The sequence below is a fragment of the Ammospiza caudacuta genome, chromosome 1 (assembly GCF_027887145.1).
Source record: "Ammospiza caudacuta isolate bAmmCau1 chromosome 1, bAmmCau1.pri, whole genome shotgun sequence".
Lineage (NCBI taxonomy): Eukaryota > Metazoa > Chordata > Aves > Passeriformes > Passerellidae > Ammospiza > Ammospiza caudacuta.
In genome coordinates, this window is record NC_080593.1 from 62,841,136 (window position 1) to 62,867,348 (window position 26,213).

General features: G+C 39.3%; 1 long non-coding RNA gene across 1 annotated transcript in view; it reads right to left on the minus strand.

The window, feature by feature from the left end:
• Positions 1-9,178: 9,178 nt before the first annotated feature.
• The window catches only part of LOC131565817 (uncharacterized), a 254,056-nt gene continuing 237,021 nt past the window's right edge, over positions 9,179-26,213 (minus strand). Inside the window, exon 8 of the long non-coding RNA XR_009275481.1 lies at positions 9,179-11,580. This is a non-coding gene — a long non-coding RNA (uncharacterized LOC131565817). The remainder of the gene's footprint in view (positions 11,581-26,213) is intronic.

Genomic DNA, 26,213 nt, shown 5'->3' on the forward strand with positions numbered 1-26,213 from the left:
CCCACTTTCACCTTTCTTCTTTACCACCTCAGAAATTAGTGGATTACCTCAGCCCCTCTGTTACATCATTTGGCAAGTTGATGAAAGTCAGGTTGCCAACTATTTTTATGTGGAAAACAGGCCTCTCCCTGTCTTTTTAAAGTGGTTTTTTTTTTTTTTTTTTTGGTGAAAGGACTCAAAAAGTCTCTTTGTGAGGTTCTACAGTTGCCTGCCATTTTAAAATCCAACCTCAACTGGTTTTAGTAATTACACTTTCGTCTCACAGGAGTTTCACTGACAAAAATTGTGGCTGATTTTCAAGTGACAAATCAATGTGAAACTTTCTATTCTTTTTTTACCCTGAAGAAAGCCTGCTGTCCTATATGTGAAGGTCTGTTATTGTTTCAGACACTGTAGTGTAACAGTACATCCCTGGCAGCTCCTAGAACAAAACCATGGGACATATGGGACTCTCTCCCTTTCCCAGCAGCTTTATCTCAACAAGAACTGCATTTAAGCAAACAGCCCAAAGCACGACTCATACCCCAGTGAGAGACAACTATTTGAAAACTTTAGGGCTGCATAACTGACCACAGAAAGGGCAAAAGGATCAAAAATGAGCCTAATGTTACAATTGCAAATGCAAAACAAATTAATATTCCCATAGAGAGAAAGCCAGATCTGTCAAACTGCCCAAGCCTCTGCAGAAGGTTTGGCTACTGGAGCAGCAGGGAGACAGCCTGGGACCAGGCATAAATATTCTGGCCCTTGGAGTTAGACATATGTGCACTTCAGAAGGTTGCTGGCAGTGGGAAATCCTTGGGCTAAGCATTTCTGTTACCAGCTAAGTGTGTCCTTTTGTAAATAGTAATTTACTGTTTTCTCTGAAGTTTTCACTGGTTTGAAGCTTCTCTTGGTGTATTTCAGAGATGCAAAGCTAAGATGAAAAAAATAATTTTGTGTTGCTTCAGTTTTGTTAAGATTTTTCTATTGATTTGATTTTTAATTAGCATGCATTCATATAATGCAAAGTTACCTCAAAATGTACTGTGAAATTGTTTTGAGATCTTAAATAAAAATTTAAAAATTAACTCAGTCATGCCATTTCCCCCCTCCCTAACAGCATCTGCTGAAAAGCTGCAAGTTACCAACCATTGAAATGCTACATAAAATGCTCTAAAATAAATCAAAAATTTATATCCAAGTAGATATAACCAAGTGAAACTTTCAGATTCACAATGTGCAGTTACACATTAGCAAGTGACTGATCTATTGCTTATGAAAAGAAAAAAAATAAGAAAAAGTCTTTTTTCAGTTCAATAGAAAGTTACAATATTTGAGAAATGAATAAGAAGTCATGTAATGGCTTTGCAGCTTTTGAACTTTCACATGTTTCAGATTTTTCTAATGCTTGTGAGGATTAAAGAGATTCACATCTCAATGGCTGGGGCACCTCGCATTTTTTCTGGATCAGGTTTAATGATTTCCACACTGTAGAAACTTCACTTTGTATGAACACACCCTGAATTTAAGGAATTTTTCATACTTAGGTACATGTTTTCCAATATATTTCTTATAATGTTAGCTCTGTCAAAGGGCACAGTGGCTTGATCATAAGAGTGAGCAACACCTTCAATTTCACACATCAATACACTGGGGCTTTTCAGTATGCTTTTCTTTCCAGAACCCAAAAATAAATTAAGGAGGGGGGCAATGGGACGTAAGGAAATTATAAAATAGAAGTCTACCATGGATTTTTTGCTTCTGTGTATCATCTCAATGCGGACCCCGAAAAAAAAGGGAGAACTATTTATTTCAGTGATGTGCAAAGTTCTTGGTTTTAAAGCTGCAACTACACCCTTTTCATCTCTTTAAAAGACATTTCAAAGCAGGATTGTGAGACCCAACGAGAGAGAAGAGCCTCTGATGTCCATCCAGCTCACAGAGAAAAAAACTTTGCGTTTTCTACCCTTTGACATAGGATTAAGGAGTGACAAAAATCCATTTCATCCTTTCTAAGAAAATGCATATGTGAGGGCTTACATTAAAATATAAACTAGTGGCTCTCAGGAAGGCATGGGTACCATCTAGAATCCAGCAATAATCACAAACCTAACAAATCATCATGGATGTTAAGTCCTCAGGGCTCAATGACAAGATGAACTGAATGTTTAAAACTATTTGCACCCAATAGGTGTGACAACCTAAGATGTAAACTCTGAAGGGCCTGTACAGAACTGAATCTGGTGTATGAACAGAGGAATGTTTTTTCCTGGTTGTAGACCCATGGAGTAAGAAAATTTCAGAGCTTTAACTGAATTTATTGGCTTCCATCATTATGCAGCACAGGAATACAGCCAAAACTTCTGACTGCCATGCATTTCTTCTAACATGCTCTGCAACAGAAATATCCAATTCATCCAGAAATCTTGAACTACACAGCAGTGCTATTCCAAAATCCTGGCTACCTTCTGAATTTTTTTGCATGTTTCAAATTCCTGTTATAGTCCATACTAGTATGAGACACCCAGGACAACCTGAGGTTAACAAGAAGCCAAGGTTTATGGGGGAAAGCTGATTTAAATAAAGGGCATTGCCTCTTTTTACAGCTGCCAAGTAGCTGAAAACAGCATCAGTTTGGCTGAGCAAAGAAAGGAATCAAATGCTGGCAGTACTTGAAACTTTGGAGACTCCTTTTGAAGTGGGAGTGCCCCAGTGAATCCAGCCCTCCAATGTTCCACCAGGGCTGGGATTTCACTTGACCTTATAGCTGTGATTTTAAATTATCTTCTGTTTGAAAACACACAACCAACTTGATCTGCACAGCGCCCTGTCCTGCTTCTTAGGAATTCATCATAACATGAATACCTGGTTTGTGAAATCAAACATTATCTGCTCATTTTGGCTCCTTGGCCTGCCATTCACTTGCTTCTAAAATAAATAGGATTACTTTCATAAAAAAAAAAAAAAAAAAAAAAAAAAAAAAAAGGAAAGAAAACATTTCAGAGGAATGGAATCAGATTATCAGATTTAATCTTCATGTCTCATATTCAGGTAAACTCATATCAAATGTGAACAGATAATAGGAATATGGGCACCAGAGGAGGTTATTTTTAACATTTGCAAGTAATTCTTCACAATCACAAACATCACAAAAATCTTGGTGAGTATCATGCCAAGGAACCAAAGTCAAATTTGAAGACAAGTGTGTGATTGCCTGGCTTTTAACATAAAACCCTTGATGGAAAGATCCACAGGCTGTGACACAGCAAATAAGGCACTGAGGTGTGCTGGAACTTCTGCTTCTTTATAAAAGGTGTATATTCAGAAAACTCACAGCGGTGCATAATCTTACCAGCCATTTCAAGGTGAAGAAAGAAAGACTGGAGCTTGTGATCTCATCTGCAGTGGCAAACAATTTTAGCTTTTAGTTTTAAAGGAGTAATATGGTAATATGAAGAGATGCTGGAGATGACACAACAAATAAAGTTCAGCTAACACAGTGTATGCATGTGTTAGCAGGAATTGCAGCTGAGATCTGTAATACACTGTCATCTGTAGAGGTCATGAGCAGGAGATTTACATCAAGATTCACCAGCCATTTGTTTCAATTGCAACCATACCAAGTCTGCAGCACCATGCACCATCTCCTCCATCCTGCATGTTTTCTGCAGATAAAATACTGCACAAAAATCTATCTCCAGAGTCCTCTACTAACTGTCATTATTTCAAATGTTTCCAATTTTGAAAAATCAAAACCATTTTGACCTCAAAAGAGCCTAATTACTGTGTCTGTATATAACAAAGAAAAACAAGGCAAACCCAGACATAACTGACGTAACTGTGGTATACCTGCCTCCATATGAATAATTTCTTTGAATGTTGATGTGAGTATTCTTTATGCAACACTAAAGTGTCAAAAAAAAAAAAAAAAAGATAAATGAATTCACTGTTAACCTTAATGATGATAACAGCACAAGTGGCTAGAGAGCTAGAAAGCATTTATTGTTTGAAATTGTTGCGTTCTGCCTCCCTCGACATTTCTAAGAGCCCTAGCTTTGTAGGCCAAGACACCAACCATCTCATTACCCAAGTTTCTGCAGCCTGTTAAGAGACCAGATTCTCCTTGGCATATTTGTTTTGTTCACTGCCTGTTCCCTTTCATTAAAAACTAAAGACATTTTATGATGAAAGCAGTAGTATTCAGAAAAGCATAATTATTGAGACTCACTGCAAGGCTACTTTACTAGCTCAGGAGGGAAGTGATATTTCCCCACATTTTTTCCTACTCAAGAGCAAATTTATAGTAAATTGCTTAACAAAAAAGTAACCTTTCAAAGAATGTTCAGAGGATCAGAGGGGGGAAAAAAGTAGAAACAGAAACACCACACTTTGGAGGAAGAGTATAGAAAAAAAGACATGTTCAGGGGAAAATAAAAGAGATGAAAGCCTGGCCCAACGGAATTCCAGAATAAAACAGCCATTGGATTCAACAGGGTCATGATCTCTGTCAAGATCTGAGTCTGGATTCACTTTTGAAGTAGGTGTGGCCTAAGAGCAGGAAGGAAGAATTAGCAATAATTTAAAATATCTCTCTCTGTCTTAAACAGCCCATCATACATTTTATTTTACAAAAGACACACGTGGTTATGAAACACAGCTATCTAGGTACACTCCACTTTTCACCACACTACCCTTTTTGCCTTTCTATCACACATTAACACTGACATTTTTTTTTGTCTTTGCTGGTGTTGAATGAGATGACAGAATTAACACAATGGCTGGTGCTACACACCAGAACTGCCTACATTTCATCTCAAGCCACTTTTCATCATAGAAAAAACAGCATCTTATATCTAGAGGCACAGGCTTTGGTGCTACACTGAGACAGCTGTGGTTGCATGCTATGTGCATCAGGGCTGTGTTTGTGTAAGTTATCCTTGTGTCCTGTATTCACACCCACACACTACATGTATGCAGCAATTCTCAGTGCACAGGCACACACGTGCATGGATGCAGGAAGAGCAGGAATGTGGGAGCCACAGTAATGCTGCTCCTGGCTGTTACAGGAGCATTTGTTACAGAATTTGTTCCCATGTTAATGGATCACAGGAAAAAAATCTTGTAAGGATTATTTTGTTAAACATTTGTATTCCCTACTGCATTGCTATAAAAGGAATGTGCTAACTGCCAGTCTTTTAAGAAATATGAGACAATTCCTTGTACTTTTGGTTTGAAATTGGAACTGAAACACATTTGCTACAGAATAACAGATCTGTATGGCCCTGCAGGAGGTGAAGGCTGGGAGTCAACTCACTCCTTGTGGCATAGGAATCTAGATGAGTTGCTCTATATCCTGTATCCTCTGATCATTTTCAGAAAAACAGAAAGTTGCCATAAAACCACAAAATGCTTGGCAAATCCATGACTGGCCAAGACGTCAGGAATAGATGTCAGGAATAGACCCATCAGTACAGCCACCTCACAGCTGCAAATAGTGGCATATTTTGATGGGAAAAAAAAAATTGCCTGCATATGCTCTCAGTAAATCAGCATTCACTTAGCCACCCTAGAGCATGAAACTCAGCATAATAGATCTTTCATAGCTCACAGGAGAGGTCACAGTACAGGAATGTTGAAAAATACAACACAATCTTTTGTAGGTAAGAAACTTCAAGGTAGGAGGTGTAAGTTGTAGCAAGAATAGAAACCTCAGAGGAGATCATCAGAAAGTGATTAACATGGGCTTTTTCAAAAGAATGTGCACTATTGACAATATTTTCAACACAGACATATTTCAAACTCCTCTGGCGTCCTGTTCCTTATGCGTTATACACACACACACACAGAGCTCAGATTTTCGGTTTGTTTCATTAACTCCAAATTTCTGCTACTCATAATTACCCAAAGTATTATGATCACATCATTCACACATTCAATTGTTTGGAAAAATTCTCATTGAAGAGACTTTCAGCAGGGCAACTTTTCATTGAATACAATTTCTGGTGCACTATATTTTTTATATTTAATATGTCACTTGACAGTTTGTTAAACTGTCTGATATGATGTTTGTTATAAACAATCAGTGTGTTGAAATCCAGATAAAGCGCAAGGACACAACTCTTTTCCAAGAGTATGTGGTGAATCTTGTTCATCGCTTTTCTTTGAACTCCCTCTTTTTTAGTACGAATATGCCAAACACTCAAATTCTTTTTTCTAGAAAATGGGGTACTACATTAGTATGGTATTGCATGCTTATTTTGATTTGCTGAAGCTCAAGTCAGCTAATATCCCAGGTGAACTGGATGAAACTACAACTGGCTACAACCAACCTCAAGAGACAACTGTAGACAAAGGCTGTCTGCTGCCTAGCATCCTGCAGCATCCTACAGGAAAATGGAGCAGGACATCAGATTTTCTTCAAGAGAATATTGCTGAGGGAAGTGGGACCACAACTTTCTGGATTAACCTCCAAGGACAGACAAGGCAAACACAATTACTGGGCATCAAATAGTGCCCCTCCTCACTTTCACTTCTCCAAAAATCTGTCACTCCATGAGACTGTCAGGAAGGAGCAGAGAAGAAAGTGGTGCAAGTTTCAGTAATGAATCAATGCCAGGAAAAAGACATAGGAAATTCAAATCTGTAGGAACTGAATGCTTTGCCTTAGCCACAAAACACATTCAAATTCATGTCTCCATTTCTTGTTTCTTTTTTTTTTTAATATCTTCCCAATAAATTCCAGGGGCCAAGGCAGGACAGTTCTGGGTCCAGGGAAGCAGCTAGCTGTCCAGAGAAATGCACAGGCAGCTCACACTCCTCTAAAAGGTACCTCAGATGTGCAAGCTGTTCACACTCCTCCAAAAGGTATCTCGTTCATCCAAATACTTGAAATTAAACTGTTTCAGACAAAAATGAGTTCACTACTTTTCAGCACTGAGTCCCATTATTTATTTTGCAATTCCAAAGGCATGTGAACCCTTCTCTCCCATCCCCCCACTGTCTCATATTTTGAAAATTCCCACTTCTTTGAGTGTGATGTCATGATGCATTGCCATGAATATTTAACTTAAAATTATGAGTACTAAATTGGAACTTCTTTGCATGGCAAAAGATCACACAGAGGGAAATAGCGGTTTAAACAAAGATCTTCTATAATTAGTGATAATAACAAAGGAAATATTCATGATTACATCAAAGGATTCTTCACTGAGTATTGTTTTTATTTGCTTCCTAAGGGAGCACAGAGTTCTAAGAAAAGATAGCACTGTTTTAGGCAGATGTAGATAAATAAAAGAAGGCCATCTAGAGATTCCAACTTCAAACCAGGGCCTCAAAAATACTCTGAAATCCAGAAGAGTTCTCTAATTGATCTGATTACATGTCAGGCACCAGCACTCAGCTAGGTATGCAGTGCTGATAAGCCTGCAGTATGTAAACACCTTTTCAGCTGAACATGACACACAACACTGCAGCTACCCTGGGCATCTGTCTCCACGTACATAAGGCATAGCCTGGGGATTAATTTCATCCACTAGCATAAATAGGACTAATTTTTTGAAGTACAGATAGCTAAAAATAGCTAAGAGTAATGTTATGCAATAAAACCTGGTATATGTTTCCCCTTTCCAGATGAAAGAATCTGACATGGCTTCAAATAAAAAGAGGTGGCAGCCTGACCAGAACACAAAATATATTCATTTCATTTCCTTCCAGAGAGGCAGCATTTTAATCTTCCATACATTAAAAATGCATGCCCACTATCATATCATTTCACCAGCCTAAATATTAAATTATGACCTCCCAACACTTCTGCCCTCCCCCGGAAAAAAAAAAAATAGGTCAAAAATAAATGGAAACAAACTGTTTTCTGCTCCTTTTTATGCATTTGACAAAGAGAAAAAAAAATGAGGGAGATAAATCTGCATAATACTGAACTGAATCTCTTTAATTCCAGTCAGCTTTTATCATTCAATCACTGAGTCTGTATGTGGAAAAATTCATGCTAATTCCCCCTAGCAACAGCCGCAGCCTATCCGGGGGAGCCCCGCACCAGGCAGCTGCCAGCCAGCAAGAATAACTCTAAGTAGGTCAGCCCTGCATTTCTAAAAATGCCACGGTCTAGTAACCCCAGTGTCCCGTCTGTCTGCCCCAGCCCATAATAACCCCGATGGCTCGGTGACACAATGACACAGTACCCTGTTAGAGCGCAATCAAATCCCGCCGCATTATTCTGCTGCGAGCAGCGCTGCTGGATGAAGGACCCGTCGAGGGGCAGCATTAATCAGGCAGCCATTCATGTCCACTGGCACTTCACTCTGGAGATGGGGCCTGCATTAATGACCAGCTGTTTGAACTAACACAAACAAAATAATGCCTTCCACCCTGTTGGCTGTGCAGAATACACTATTCTAATCGGGCAGGTTATGCTCATTGACTAAACCTAAGATGTAAATTAAACAGCCCCAGACAATGCCAGCTTTTGTAACCTTCTATTAATTAAAGTAAGTATATTTAAATTATACTACACACAATTCAAAGAGCTATTGGTTTAATATACAGAGTCACCTCCTCCTACAAATTTGTGTTCACAGTCCAAAAAAAAAAACCAAACCAAATCCAAACCAAAAACCACCCACCCCCACTGCTTGAATAATTCAATCTACCTATCCTGGTAAATTAAAGAGCAACTACAACAGAGCTGAACTGCAAGTGACTTCTGCTGGGAGCAGGGAACCACAGCAGACCTGCAGTAACTGGTGTTTGGGAACAGTGGCGGACATGCATGCTGGATATGGTGGAGGGGTGTTGATAAAAGCCCTATAAACCTCTGACACAGCGAAAGGCCAGTCGCAGCAGATTAAACACCCCCCTGCAATCTCACTGCTTAAGCACTCCCACGTTGCCTTCACAGACCTAAAAATAATTGCAGAGGTCAGAAAGGCCCTTGCCAGGATCTGGGCATGTGCCTTTAAGAGCACATCCATCCCTCCCACTTCCCACAGCCCTGGGGACTTCTGCATGGCTGCAAGATGCTGCAGGAAACCCTCTCCCTCCCCCCTCGCTCTTAACCAGAGAAGCCTTAATATAAACCACACCAGAGCCCAGCCAGTCTCCTCTGGGTCGGTATTTCAGTATCAAATCTGTAATGCCAGAACAGAATTTCAGCAGGCTTGCTTTGTGTCTAATTGCACCCTTCCTTTTAAACACCTTTGTTCAGCTCGCCGGTCTCTTCCTTCAGAGCATGCCTCCATGTCATGCAGCTGCCTGTACAGGACAGAGCTAGGAAAGAAATTTTCAAGGATAGACTGCTCATCTGCATTTTTTCCTGAAGGATTTGCACTTTTGGTGAATGCGTGCCATAATTCAGTCTTCACTGCTGCAGAATTCAGCAAACCTTGTGCATGTAATCCATCCACATCTGACTTAGGAATACAGCAGATTCAGTAATCCATTTTGCTCTTTCTTGTTTGAGCCAGGCTTTTTAACCAGGTTATGAGATTCTTCCTTTGCTTTGTGGCGCACATCTCATAGCAATTCCTGGAGAGATACAGTCACTGACGTAACCGTGGGCTCCTAATTACAAGCTGCTGACATTTTGCTCGTCTCTGCAGCTTTGAAGCTGCGAGTTCAGAGTCTCTCCTCCTCCCTCCTTGCTTGCTTTAAAGTGCCTGAGATAGAAGCGCACAACAGATTCAGAAAGGTATAGGAGTGGCATAAACACCTTTGCAGAGCCTGCTGTATTGCCAAAGTTGTTTTTCTTTAAGCAAACAGAAAACTACAGTTTGGGAGTAATAAGACTCCTTAGCCCCCAGCACAAGAATGCTATCCAACAGCTGGCTAAATACAATTCGACACACAGGGCTGCCTTTGTAGGCTGGGGAACAAATAGTGGAAGGACCAGACGGGCGTCTTGCAGGGTAGCTCACCATGACTATTGGGAAATCCCCTCATACACGTTTTAGTATGACATTATGGTCTATGGCTTTATATAAAAGGGAAAAAAGGAAAGGAAAAAAACCCTTCTTTCTTGATAGGCAGCTGCTAGAATCCATGCCAAGCCCTGCTAGCTGAGTGCAGTGCTTGTTTTCCCTGTTTCTGCATTGTTCAGATATGGCCAAATGAAATAGCTACCAAATGAAATATGCCTGTACTGTGACATACAGTCTCAGTCTACCTGCTCTAAAACCACCCCATGCAGATTCCACAATAAAAAATACCCCCAGCTGCATTTCACAGAAATCAAGTGCCAAATGAAAGCATTGGCTTTTCTCAATTTATGAAGAATCCTTTTCAATTAGAGGCTGATTTTGAAAATCTAAGAAAAAAAAGGGAAAAATAGAAAGATGCAAGTATAGCACTGAATACAAATGCTCAGTTGAGGATTTAGCCATCTGATGACTGTGGTAGCCAGCTGGTCTAGAAGTCATCTGGGATGCATTTATTTTGACTAGATTGATCACATTTCTATTTACAGTATAGAATTTTTCACCATACTGAATACAGCTGTGTTTATAGAGATTTTAAGATGGAGAAAATGAAACCCCACGGTTTCTCTCAGCACAGTGCAGAAGACTCAGTGCTTCAAGGTGTTAAGCGGAAAGGATCTGCTTTCACATTTCTTAAAAGAATACTGCCTACCATCTGTTTTCACAAAGTGCCACCTCAGTCAGGAAATGGGTGTAGAGCTAGAGCTGAAAATACAAGCTGCAATGAAGTCTGACCCAGCAAACTCACAAACGTCCTCTGTAAATTGGTCAGAAATGTCTTTCTTTCATTTCTATACATGTTCACACACACACAAAAGCACGTACATACACAGATTATACACACAGAGTGGGAGGCTGCTGTTTTCCCTGGGGATACTCCTGCAGCCACCTAACTCATCAGTTCACTCCCTGTCAGCACCAGGAATGCTCAAGCTACAATTTACAGTCCCTCCGTCCATACATTGCTTTGTTAATCAAGCCATCCTCTCTGCAGTGAGAATCCACAGAATCAGACAAACGGCACAGAGTGTTCCTTCTTCCTTCGCATTTGCATTCGCTCACTCTCTCCTTCTCCCTTGGCTTTGCCTTAACAGGCAGATGCAACCGATACCTTATTTATCCATCTCCAGCACAACACTGAGGTGAAACCCGACTGCAGCGCTGTGACTTCCCCATGTTAATCCTCTGGAGCAGCAGAGGCTGGATTCTTGTTGCTGATGCCCTTGTCGAGCACTGGATTACTTTACATAATATTTCTTTAAGCGTTCACCACCCTATCCTAGATTAACACCCTTGCTTTCTCCTCCCTCCACCCTGCCACAGAAAACCCCAAAATCATCACATATTGCAACCCTTGGCTTCCAGAACCAATAAAAAAAAAATCCGCGGCTCCATCGCTCTTCTTCCTTAGCAATGTGCAGACGAGAGAGTTTCGAGCCAGCCAAGCCAGGGTGAAGTGCAGGCAGCAGGACTGCAGCAGCCCCAGCAGCAGCAGGAAGAGCAGCAGCCGCCCAGGTAAATGGAGGGAAAAGCAGGTTCTGTCGAAAGCGGTGCAGCATCGTAGCTGTGAGGAAGGACTGCCTTGCTTCTTCCAAACGGTGCAGCTTTCTGCCTGCAGGAACGGAGAGAAGGGAAGACCCAGAATTAAAAATAAAAGCCAAAACAGTTAAGAAGAAACAATAACTATAACAAATTGTCGTAACTTTATTTTTCTGGGCTTTCGGGCATTTCTGGGAGGCTGTCTCTTTTCCTTTCCCTCCCCAAAGTATCCTATGTTGCTGGATGCTACTGTCCAAGAGTGCGGAGTCACAAAGGCTCACTCTCCAAAGCGCAGTGCGACCAGCATCACATGAGAAACCACATGACGCACCCAAATCGGATGCTGATGTGGTCCAGTATTTCACTCGGAGGGGGGGGGGGAATATCTCAACCAAAACATGCCCCTCTCTAGTGGTGAGAATGAATTTTCCTTTAAAAAAAATTAAAAAATTTAAAAAGGCAGCAGCTCAAAATAGAAATATCTCCATATCTATCCATCTTCAATGCCAATGTTTCAGAAGGCAGGAGAATGCTGTTCCACAGACACTAGCTGGATGGCAGCAATATTACTTCCAGGCTACATTATTCTAAACTGATTGCACTTAAGTGAATTCCTGAAAAGCATACTCCATGCCTCCCTAACATGAACAGACTCAGAAAACCATCTCCATTATTGTTCCCTGCAATCTGTATCCAAACCTGCATTCTGAATAATTTATTTCAGACTAATAAGCCGTTTGCCAAGACTACTCCTTTTCCCAATCAGCCCCACACTCAATTAGCGACTACAGCAAGAAACACAGAGGCATTCACCGTTTCCTTAACCTGTAATTTTAGTAAATTCACTGTCCACAAAATAATCAGGAAAAAAAAATGAGCAGGAGAGTTTTTTCCTCTTTTTCATGTATGGACACAACAAAGCTCTCTCTGGTTTGCGGGTGGTGGCAACATTTTCCTCACATTGCCGACTCAAAAGCTTTCAGTCGAAGCCAAGAAGAAAACATTCCTGCCTGCCAATTCCTGCAGAGGTGTTGTGCCACCCTGTTTAATGCAGAAACATCTGGACACCTCTGTCCAGCTGCCGAATGAGAGCGTGCAGCTCTGCACTGCTGTTTACTGCCAGGGCACCAAGCAGTTAACATCCTTGGCTGCTTTACCATCTTGCCTGTAGGAGCATGGAACCGAGGGACTGGTTTCGCTCGAGAAACAAAAGCAGAGAAGCTGACCTTGATGATCGATGGAATTGCTGATCACAAAGGTATCATCCAACAAACAGTTTGTGGTTTGTAGTTTGTGTTATGCCTAACATTTGTTCAAGTGACAGAGCAGGTGGCATAGATTCTTCCATCCCCTTTGTTTGCAAAAGCTGGGCACCACCTCGCAACGCTGCGCTCCCTGGCTCTTACCACTGAAACTGTACACGGTGTCGGGGAAATACAGGAAGAGAGCTGCCGTGAATCCACACAGCTGCTTGGCACAGGATCCCATTTCAATCTCTGAAGTTACATAATGGTGATGAAGCACAGAATTCCCCCAGAAGAGACATGCTTAACCCTTACACAGGAAAGCGCAATCGGAGCAAAACCCAAGTGCTCTTTTGTGCTGATTTCAACCTTACCAACTGTTCACGCAATAGCAGATTGCAAAAATTTGCACAAGGCAGTTGTAGCTTGTTCTCATTGGCTCCTCTCAGAAAGAGGGTTTGCAATGGGCTGCACCTAGGGATTGCCTAAATTCCATGTAAAATTCAGGAGTAGCATTCAGCCTCAACAATGTTGCTAGTGTTTAGGAGAGGCGCGGGACTGCATGTACAGAAATTACAAAATCACCACAGTCATCTGAGGGCATTTTCACTTGTGGGGTTAATAATTTCAGCACTGGTAAATCTTTGATGGAAAACAGTAGAGGTATACCCAAACTCTGACTGTAGCTTTTCAATTTAATACTGTATTTCAGATGCTATGTCAGCTAATATGGTGAATCCAGGTTATGGATTACTTTTTCAGTCCAAAATATAAACATTACTGAGGCAGGAACTGAGACCAGCAATATATGTATCTTCAGGACTTTGGATTACAAGATGAAAGGAGCTGTCCTGGACACCAATCCCATTGTTTTTAACGTATAACAATTATAACAGCATGGCTCTGAATGGCTTCTAGTCTATTCTCTTTAGTTTCTAAGACAGAGATGCAGCAGTTTGTAACTCTGTGAGTCAATGGTCTTTCCTACTTGATACCAGTAGCTCATTTATCTGTTCTGACTTAGGGATATGTTGGAAGGGTCATCTGGAGGTAACTCAGTGAAATCCCTGGATATCATCAACACTAAATCAGGTCAGAGGCAACTTCATCCTGAAAACTCTGAGGTGGAGATTCTATAACCTCTTCCAGTGCTGACCTCCTTCCCTGGGAAACTAAAGGCAGAAAATAAATGTTAATCCTGCATTTCTTATATAGGCAGCCTTCACCTACTGCACTACTGAATCGCATACATTTTCCTAGATCTGCCACTGAAAGCATAGGGAGGGTGCCAAGGGATGAAGGGACTTTTCATATTAATTTAACCAAGTTCAGCTCAAATTAGTAGCACCTCCAAATTGTTACCACATGATTATCATTTTATCTCCAGATGCTTCCATTTCAGCTATTAACCAAAGCACTAAAATGCTAGTGAACATCCTGATAACAATTCCAGTGTTCTACCACATGTTACCCATAAGAAACAGGAGAAAACCCAAAGATCCCCTGCATACGAAACCTAAACTACACTCAGAAGCCAGAATCAGGGCTGAACCAACATGGAGGATGTGGATTTATTCAGAATAAACAAGACATATTTTTTTCAATCAGACATGGAAAATGGGCCCTAGAGTATCTACAAATATATATGCACAACCTTGTGAAAAACCACCTATGCAAGCACACAATGTATGTAACTTTAAGGAAGATCCAGGGATGCACAGTCATGTTAGATGTCAATGAAGAGTGAGGAAGAGGAAGAGGCAAGAATTGCAAAGAGAAAGACCAATCACAATTCCCTCAGAAATGCAAAAGAAAGGCTTTATGTGAGAGACTGACTTATGCACACAGTACTTGCAACTCTAATTCTTATACTTCAGATAAACTCCCCAATAAGCATGGGTAACAACCTTTCTTCCCCCTTCAAATCTCTAACATAGGTACTTTACTCTGTTAGATGTTGTTAGCTCTCAAAGTAATTCAGTAGCAGGCTCTAAATTACCTGTCTAATGTGACCTTCTCAGTTTAGCTCCAGAGCATATTTCCTCCCCTCCAGAGAACGGAGAACTTGGAAGTTGTCCAAACAGAACAGCTGAAGGTACAGGTAAGAATTTTGGGTTGAGATCATTACTGTCTGTGTTGACATGAAAGCTTTTGGGCTGAAACACATGGAAAGAACTGGGATTGTTTTGGATGCTGCCTTGACAAGTCATCAATAAAAATTTTCCCAGGATTGCTTCTCAAACATTTGATCACAGATCCTGCTCCATATTAGTGCAGCTTTGTGCTGCCTTAGGGATACATGAGCTATGTTAGATTTGATGTAACTGTCCACAGGGGACAGGCTTCAGAGCAAAGACTCAGCAGCTGAGTAGACACTAGATGAACATGAGGAATCAGAACAATATACAGAGAGCCCAAAATAATCTCACTTCATGAGAGCTTAAAGGCTACTGAATTTCGTGTAGTAATTTTCAGATGCTGTTAAAACAAATACTTCTTTATATGGTTAATTTTCTGCTTGGTACAGTGCTCCAATGAAACATGGATCCCTGCAAGTGTGATGTTTTGAACGTCACTGAAAACAAAACTTTGGTTTTGGAAAATGAAACATTTAAGGTGTCAGCTTTTCCTTTTGGGAGGAGCGCCACTTTGGGTCTTACTTCCTGAAGTCAAAGGAGGCAGAACTTCACCTTGATTCAGCACAGCACAGACACTGCAGAGACTGAGCAGAAAAAACAGAACCAACCATAAATTTAAGTTTTTCTTTATTATACTCAAAAGCTGCCACCCCTGAGTAGCACTAAACAGTGCCACCTAGGAAGCAGGAACGAAAAATAACAGAAACTTGGAGAAATGCTATGTTTTCAATTAGAGTAGAATGCCAATAACACATTTGAGTATATATCAGTAAAATGTGGAGTTGCTAATTTGATGGAAACATATAATTGCAAGGAACAGTCCAGTTGAATATTTTATGGTTCTCAGCAAGAATCAGGCTTTGGGGTTCAATTTTAAATGACCTTTCTCTCTGTAATCTGCAGATGTAGAAAGAATTATCGTTAGGCTTGCTTGAGGTTTCAACCCAAAAGCCAGGCAAAACTTGACGTTTCACTGAACTTGAAACCTCAAAGTGAACCTCAAGCGTACAAACCTTATGGACTCAAATCAAAACAAACAAAAGTCAGTGAGCAAAAACCACAGAGCTTCACATGGGTCTAACCCCTGAGCCATACTGGCTACTGGCCAGGGCATGAAGAGCCCTACACATCACACAAAATACCAGCAGAGGTTTAGTGACCACAGGGTATGGCTAGACACACACTGCCACAGCTTAGAGACACTTAGATCAATGTCATCTGAGAGCTCAAGTCTCAAAAGCCATTTATCTACATTGTACCTCTTCAGTAAGGTAAGCTATCTTTTGAGGAGTTTTGTGTGACCACAGCTACTTTGCTACTTGATGGGTTTTTACAAAACTATCTCCTTGCTGAACTGTAGGGTGTCTGGAAAGGAGATCTAACTACCTCCTCATAAAAAAAGAAACACTTCCATTTTCTAAACAGTTAAAAAACAACCATGATTCCACCTTCTCAGTAAAATTTTCAGTAAAATACACTGGAATCTGCCTCAACCATTTAAATGAAAGAAAGTGAAAAAAACAGGGAAACGGTGATTCTCTATTTTCAGCACAAACATGTTCATGACAAGAAACTGGTAAAGCACCACAGTTCTGCACTTTTCTCTTGCAGTCATCTGAAACCAGAACAATTTATTTGAATTCAATGACTATTCAATACTACTCTTAGAAAAATTTCCCAAATTAATTCAATTTTCTATGGATGTGTGATGGACAGTTTGTTGCAATTACCCTCTCAAAGTTTCAGGTATTTCAGCTCTGGCCACACATGCTTGTATTGGCCAGCTCTTTAATCATATCTGAGAACCTGTTTCCAGTGTGAATACAAATGCTATCTTTAAAATTTGAGTGATGTGTATTCTCTATATTCACCTATGTTTGATTGTTGTATGCTGGAAAATGCCTACATACTTTAAAAGACTGAGTCTACGTAACTTAAGGCTTGTCCTGTTGAAAGTCTGCAAACTGTGTGAGAAAGAACACTGCAGCAGCAGTCCGGGATGGGAGCAGAAATAGGACAATTAACTGATCAAAATGTGATATACTGATTCAAATGCAACCAAATGATAAATGACACTGAAAAACATACAAGTTCCTCTGCATTTGTAAAGTTTCCTAACATTAATTCTTTTTCTTTAAACTTACTAAAAACTGTTTCCAACAGGTAAATTAGTCCTGGGGACAAACTCTTCTCACAGTTCAAAAGCAACTGGCATAATGTATATGCCAGCGTAAAACATGTTGGGACATAAGTTAATTTAGAGAACTCTAATTATTTTAAAGATATAAAAATAAAATAACATTTGAAAAAAGTACATGGAAGCATGTGTTAAAATGTACAGCTTGTAGTAAAATAGGAATGTTCCACTACCTCACTTGTCATTGAATTTTCAGTGATCTTATAATTCCCTTTTATTTTCTTGAAAGTCCAAAATAACACCACTGTGACATAATTCTGGAATATTTAATTGTTACAAAACACATCAGTTAAGCTACATTACCAAAAACATGACCACTGAACTGTGTCATACATCTTCCTTTAGATTTGCATTCATTCTGCATCACGACTTTGATTTTGACTCCAGAACTCCACTGTTGGTTCCTTAGTTAAACCAGCCCTTCAAGAAGAGAATGTTGTCTGAACACAAAAGTTCCTCATGCCACTACCCTAATCTTTTTAAGTCTCGTAGTCATTAGTATTGGGATAATGAACACAGAACACTAGAAGAAGTGATGCAAATTTCAGGAAAGGAGGAAGTTGTGTATTCTATCAGTCCTTCACTGTGAGGATGGTGAGGCACTGGAACAAGCTGGCCAGAGAAGCTGTGGATGCCTCATCCCTGAAGGTGCCCTAGGCAAGGCTGGATGCAGCTTTGAATGACCCAGTCTAGCAGAAAGCATCCTTGTCCATGGCACAGAGGGTTGGAAAGAGATGATCCCTTTAAGATCCCTTCCAACCTAACCTAGTCAATGATTCTGTGATGCATACAAACCAACCCACAAACCCTAATGCGTTTCACCTGCCTGTGAGAAAGCTGTGTGATGAAGAGGTTACATGGAGATAAGAGCTGTACATACAATAGCTGCAAGTCCATGACCTGCTCAGCCAATTAATATCATACCTATATAAATTTTATTAGCCAGTTTTGGAGGAAGGGGAAGGGTGAGGGTAATTTTAAATTCAATGCTCCTCAAGTTAAAACACACAGAAAACATTACAACCAAATCTTTAGCAAAACTGCAGACAAGGCAGTTAATATTTGGTCTTGGGCAAAAGACTGGCTTCCTTTCCTTGGCTGCCCAGTTTTAGGTGGGTATTTTACATCAAACACGTTACAAGTTCAAAGTGGAAGAGCTATGTTTTTTCACCTGTGAGTGGTTTCAACTTAGACTTCAGCATTACAGTCAGGAAGTCAGTTTTTCCATGCTTGTTACTGTAAACAAAGATTGTATGGCACATCTCCAAAAGTGATAGAAGGTCAAGGACCAAACTGCAAGTGCAACAGACTGCTTCCAGAAACCAAAAGCATAACATTGAAGTGAGAATAACGACACATTTAAACCTTGGCTGATGCTCTCGTCACTCAGCTATTTGGGCAGTAAAATGAATACATGCAAATATAATCTCACTTACCATTTTTAATACATATACCTATATAAATATATAAATTCTGTATATTATATGTGTGTTTTCATATATACTTATACATACAATACACACCTATTGTAAGTGAAATGTGTATCTGGCTGAAATGGTTTGGGAGAAGAGCCAGTAACATCACTTAATATTAACATTTCCTCCTCCTCACTTTCTAAGTTACTTTTGACTCCGTCAAGCCTCATTCCCATCTCTACTTGGTTTTATTTTACCTCATTTTAAAAATGTAGATTAAAATAATATTAGACATTTCTAAAAAGAGTCCGCCTCAAACCATAACATTTCTATTGATATTTTCATTGTAAAATATTACCACTTACAAGAATTGTTGCCAGAATTTATAGCTGTGTATTTTGCTCATCAGGTTGTTGCTTTTTGCTTCTCCTTAGTTTGAACTCGAATTTGCTAACGTTGTAATTTCTTTTTTTTCACATCTGAACTTCTAAATATTATTTTAGTGGACATAATTTACCCCCTTCTGTCCTTGTGTGAGGTTTATAACAATACCTAATAATTCACAAGTTTTGTATGCTTATTTTCATCTCCAGGCCCACAAGCTGAAGTTCTGCAGATGAGTACTTACAACCACAACTGAAGTGTGTAGAAATTGTTAATACAAATTAGTGCATTCCAAACTGAATACTGTAAACAGGTGGAGGCTGAACAAATGTCCACATTACTGAGGAACAATTTCACTGCTGGTGCTTATCACATTTAATATTTGTGCCCAAAACGTTATAAAGGTTATCCTAACTTCACTTTGCTTGCAATATCATAAATGGTATAATTTAGGGCATCATTTGAGACACAGAAGTAACTGGAGGCATATTTCAGTTGACTTATAAACCTTAATATTTTGATTACTTCTACAAATGTTTGCAACCCACCTCATCTGCTACTGTACTAAGCAAGCAGTATTCATGACAGAACTACAGCCTCCTGGCAGAACAATGGGAAAAAAAATTAAAAGCAAAGGACAGCAGAGCTCAGGAAAGAAGGTGAGAAGCCTGATTATTATCAGAAATGAAGACAGTCCTAGGAATAAATTGAAGAAAAGCATATTTATTCAAAAATCCTAAAATTAGACCTATTTAGACTCATGTAATAAGTTCCTGTTTGCGTTCTACTGCCTTCAGTATGACAGAAGCACATACTTTCCTAGTATTTGCTGGGAAAGACCCTTTCCTGAGTCAGGACTACAGATGTTATTCTGACTGAACAACATAAAAGCCTCATATGCATGTTATTAATTTGTGACTGGAGACATGTTTAACTGTATACAAATTGTGGAAAAACTTTAAAGAGCATTAAAAATAATTATGGCCAACAGGTTGAATGCTTCCTGGTCTTACATCCAACCCAAGAAATCATTTGAAAATGTCTCTGCACTCAATTGCCATTTAAAAGTTGAGTCACTCCCTCTGACTCCAACCATTATGAGATCCAGCTCTGGAATATTTGTTTTTGCTCATCATTAGCATCCCATCCTATGCTTCCAAGCATTCAAGCATTTCAAAATATCTCAAAACAAAGCCAGTTGGCAGTGAAGCATGATCTATGAAAACATGATTCCAAACTAGAAAATCTTACTATTCATCAGACTTGGACCCAGCAAACACTGATATTTTTAAGTACTTAAAATGTTAAATAGTTAGAGATCTTGTGGAAGACATTTTAACCAACCTAACAGTTTACTGTTAAGTTTAACAATAAATGAAGTTGACACCCACCCATGCTATCAGCCCATATATATTTTATGGCTAACGAAGGCCTACCCCCCTCCTCCAATTTAGCAGAGAGAAATTCCTTCTGTAAACACAAATTCTTTTACTTCTGTGCACGCCAAAATAATTTTCACCTGTAAGCTTACAGTTGCACTAACAAGGTCTATGACCACCGCCAATGAACTTTCTCTGGATAAGCCTGAACAAGACTAAGAATGAAATGAAAACAACATAAAGCACCTTAGTGTATCCTTTGCTTTATTCATTTCTAGTGTCAATGATTGTCTAATTGGCATGAATTCTAATCTACATCTTTCTGCCATCAACCTACAGAGGATCATCTCCATGAAAGCAGGGGTATTTTTTTTTTCCAGTAAACTATGCCTTCTTAATCCAACTACTTTCACTCATTACCTAAATTAAAAGGACACCTATTTCTGGATGTACTTCTCCAACCAAGCATATCAATTAACCTGCTGCCTTTGCCCTCCTTAAATCAACAAAAAACTTTTTCAGACTTGAATGGATTTGAATTTCACATATGGTATCAAAACATGTGTAATGCTACAGCCTTTTCATTTATCCTGAGAGTGACTGCAAAGATGCTGATGTACTGTATGCAAACCAAATTTCTTTTTGTGAGAAAAAAATTACCTTTTTTCAACTTCTTGAACATGAAAGGGCTTTTGCCTGCAACATGATAATGTTTTCCAAACATTAAATTCTTGACAGAGTTACCAGTCAGACAGGAGACAGACTAGTCTCAAAATTAGTAACAATGATACATTCTTTTCTTTTCTAGAATTACATTTTTAAAGCACTTAAAACCCAAAACCAGCCTAAACCAAACCAACAAAAAACCTCCACAAACAACAAAAACAACCCATCCTGAAAAGAAAACAAAACCAAACCCCTGCTATTTTTAAACAAATGGGGAGAATGAGAGACGTGTTGGCATTTGCTGTGCCTGCACCAGGCCATCCTACAGAGCAGCTCTCAGCTGGACCATGGTCCCCTAACACCAATTCCTTTCATTAGGATAACCAAATTAAAATTAAAATGGGTACTTCTGTCACAGAGTCTGGCCATAAGCTGCAATCACTAATTGTCAAATTTATCTTGTGTACACACATATTGATACAAATGGATGCAGCTACCACAGATTTTTACCTGTGCTGTTTCAGTGGCCTTTGCTTGAGCAGAGACACCTTTTCAGCCCCAAAGGGCTCTACTTCCCTGTCCCAGTTTCCCGTGCTAGCAAAATGAAAAGAAAGGTTTTCCTCATAAAAAGAGCATCAATACCACATACCCCCCTCTCCAGAGAGGAGAAGGATATGATGCTTGATCCCCACTCAGGTTAATCCTGAGTGATGCATGCTGGTAAAAAATGAAATGAAAAACCACAAAGACAACTGTTTTCTTTTCTTTCTTTGAAACCTAACAAGATTTCTGATTGAAAAGTAATTTTTGTTCCCCTGGATTATGGTTGCATTTGAAAGGAAAACTATCCCCAAAATTAAGGAGTAATAGCTGCATCATCCATGCTAACATGAAGTGAAGTAATGCCTTAGCTCCAGGTCAGTGAAGCTGGTAAGTATAGCTAAGATAATAAAAAATTGTAGATATCAAGGGCTCTGGGAAGCACAGTACCGTGACTCAAATGAACACAGACATCTGAATATGTTTCTTCTTGGCCAACATGCTGAAGATTTTAGCAAAGAATTAATTAGACAGTGCTCTTTTGAAATGGACAGCCTCATGCAAAACTGCTGGAGGAAGAAGTTAGAGGTTTTAATTTCCTACCCTGCAGAAGACTACAGTTCTCACTGAAAAAAATTCTAGCACACATTACAGAAAAAAAAAGTGACAAATCCAAGGAAGAAAATTCTTTTACAAAAGACATCCAAATTAGAAAAACAACCATCTTAATATCTCTTTGAGAAAAGGTAAAACAAGAAATAATCTAATACATTCGTATAAATACTTTTCCTCTAATCTTTATTTACAGACAATTCTATTCACAGATCACTAAGTTGTTACATCAGAGAATTAAGGCTGGTGGAGTATGAATTCACCCACATTTCATGTGTTCTGCTTCCTTTTAGATAAAGCTTTCTTCTGAATTTGCCAAGGTTTTAAGCACACTTGAGAAACAATCATTGTTTTAATGTTTGAACTTTAAAATTATTGATTAAGTCCACACAGGCACTCAAGATTAACTGCAGTTTAATGCTGTCCACCTTTACGAATGTATGAATCTGTAAAACATGAGCACAACTCAAGGAACACAAGTTTGCACAGCTACAAAAAAAAAAAAAATAAAAGAGGTTACCAGAGCAAGATAAGAAGTGATTGAGTTAAAGATGAAAATGTTTCAGGAAAACGTAAAGGACAATCATTCTCTGCTTGGAAAAACAGAGCAGAAGGACAAGGTGCTGAGATGAAACCACTGTATTGCTTGCACAACACTGTGAAATCCTTCCACAACAGCATACTTTTACAGTTTGCAGATCTATGGTGCACACGATTTCATGATTTCTCAGGAACAAGTATATCTTAATGATAAGCAAAAAAGGTGAAAATGGCTAAGTTTAGTTCTTCCACAAACACACTAACTTCTTTTTTTTCTTTTTCTTTTTTTTTTTTTTTTTGAGGATTGGCCAAAATTCAAGCATATTGAAACGTCCCAGCCTGTTTAGTGCCTAGGGGCTGGGTGGACATGGAGCCCACTCACCTGCCCACTGTTTTCTTACCTTACCTAAACTGGAGATGAATTTGATCCCCTGTGTACAGTGTCTGCAGAAAATACATACATCTACAAGCTACACAGGTCATAAATTGCCATCTGAAATCAACTTGTATCCATTTGTACATGTCAACATTTTATCATTTGGTAAGCATACCACACACTCCTCCACACCAGTTTCTACAGTAGATCCATTTAAATATCTCTTTTTCAAAATCAAAATCGATCAGTAGAAACTGTACATGGAAAAGAAGAGAAAAAAGTGCTTGAATTAATCCTATCTAAGAAAATATTTTAGAAAGGGATACATGGATTCCTGCTGAATGCACAGCAGTATAACATTCAGCAGTAATTTAAATCTATATTATATTTAATAAAACCACAGTGTGTTCCCTTGTCCTATTAAAACTGCATTCTACCTTACCAGGTCTGAATAATTTGTATAAAATTGATTGCTACAGTTCTTAGTAAGAGCTATAATTGCATTCCTGGTATAACTTAAAATGGTAACCTTATCTTAATTAGTAGCATGCTACAGAAATGCTTCTGAAAGCTGTGAAGGATTAACCTGCATTTTTAAACTGAAGCCTTGGGGTTGGGATTTTTGTAGTTTTTTGTTGGGTTTTTTCTAATTTCATCTCCAGCACAGGAACTACTGCTAATTTATCGTAAACAAAAAAGAGCAGGGGCTGGGACAAGGGAACACTGCCCTTTGAAGACCAGGGGGAACACTTCACACAGCACACACTGCCCAGGAAAAAAATTTGATCAATTACAGAATAAATTTAAAAAACAAACAAACAAAACAATGCAAAAAAACCCCCAAGTTTAAACACACCATCATCCCAAAACAAAATCAACCCAAAAGATTCATGTGAACAATGCGCTGCAGACACCCACAACAGGGTCTCTCATGACAGTACCAAAAGTCATTCCAAAGGTGCAAGTACAGCTGCCTGCCCAGCCCATCAGCCCCCCAGATGTTGTCCACCTGATGTGACTTCTAGAAGCCTACACTTCAAAATGTGGCAAAGGAATGTCACTGCTTTCTCATAGTCAGAAAAATTAATATTAGTAAAATTTGGTGGTAAGTGACTAAAAGCCCTTTATGCAAATGCTGTTATCCTGCTCTGGCCTGAGTTTAGGGAAATTTTATTTGTTGACTTTCTTGCTACATTTAAGCATGACCATATTGCTGTTCTGTGGAAAACTGATACAGGTTTCTAGCTTAATAAACAAAGAGTAATCAGGTTTATTTAGAAAGCAACTCGTGAAGGAGCAGCTGTATAAGGCATCTACTCACAGGAGACAGAGCTGGAACTGCAGTCTGCAACAGAGTCCAAATGCTTCCAAATTTTGTCATATATTTTACCATTGTTTGTGCTACAGTCCTGCTCAGCCCTAATTTTATGAGTCCCATCTTAATCCAGCAAAAATAACAAAACTAAACAAAACAATGCCCATTCCTTACTAATAATTTCCTTGGACTTCCATGCTGTAAATCATGTACCACAGTAAAACTACAGTAAGCTACCAAACAGTAAAGGCCAGGATTAGAATTCCACTAAATTACTTTCTGTAATCGTATCTTTTCCAAATTAACTTCTATTCCCAACTTTTCAGTGGCAAGGAAACATCCAGATTTTTAGCCCAGTTCACTAGTTGTATCCCAGGCCCCGTAGGGCACAGACTGCTCTGAAGGCTTCTGTGTGCACCTATCTGTATGAACACAGCATGATGGGATTCTCCATGCTGTGCTGCAGCCCCACTGAGCCAATTATGGATAGAGAAGCAATGAGGTGGTGTTTCAGAATTGCTATAGTGAATCTACTTAAAAATGAGCACATGCAACGTGGCACACATCCATATGTATGGGGGCATCCCTGAGCACATTCCCTGCACTGTCCCCTGACATTTCACTTTTCACATGCATGTAAAATGGTTTAACTCCTCCAGAAATGATGACACTTTTCTCAGAGCTGTAGCATTCTCCTCACTGAAGCCATACACCTCTGTAAGGTGAAACATACATTAATTCTTTATTTTAAAGAGAAGGTCCACAAAGTGAGAGTCTGCATTGCTTTATTGTTCAGTATAGCGAAGAGATGCCTACAGATTTTTTATTTCATTATTAAGGAGTTTGCTTTTTAAAATGAGACTGATTCAAATCTCAGCCTTTTCTTTAACTTTTACTGATGATATGGAGTGGAAAGAGAGAAAATGAATGAAAACCATCACTTATCCAAGACTGCCTGCTTACTGTTTCTGCTTATGGCAATGCACGAGCAGAACAATCAGCTTTGCCTCTGGTGTGAGCCCAGCCAGTCCGTTGGCTAGTCCTTATAAATCCATCCATCACCTCTATGAAAGTCACTGCCTTCCTTTTACCAAAGATAATGTATTTTATTGGGATTATAACACTGCATGAAAAGTCATTAAAGAAAGATAGACCACAATTTATGACTGAGTGTGTGGACAGCAGGGCATTATTTTAACCATAAAATCACAATCTGCAAGGAGAGTGGCCAAACCAGAAGAGCCATTAAAGACTTATAATTAACATCAATCAATATGACACTACTGTTGACATCTTTATTACTTTAAATACACTAATCAAATACTTCTGCATTCAGATCGAAAGATTGATAGGCAGACAGGCAGAGAGAACATCCCTACAGAGAGCAATTTTAAATTATCTATTCAAAAGGTAACAAAAAATAAGCACAACAGGATAATCACTTGGAAATGCAGTGCACTGAATGAAACTATTTTCAGCTGGGATAGTGGACCTGGGATGATCAAGCTTGCATATGAGACACATCAAATCTGCCCTGTGAAAATGCAGACATGTATGCCTTAGCCATGCAGGCAGCTACTGACTCTCCTACACTGAGAGAACACATATCCCATAGACATGCCCTGCTGTAGGGTATTTTGCATTAGAAAAACAAATGAAGCACTGGTCCTCACAGCACCACTCCATTTTTTATCTCTCCTTCTTCCTAGACAGGAAGTTAGACAGAAGAATATTGTGGTATTATTTGCATACCCACCATTGTGACTGTCAATATTATCTGATTGCATCCACATGCAATTTCCTACCACACAGACACTAAAACACATTTTTACTGCTGCTGCTAATACAAACATTTCAGTACTAAGGAACAAGAGGGTGTTTCACTTCTCAGGCCCCAAGT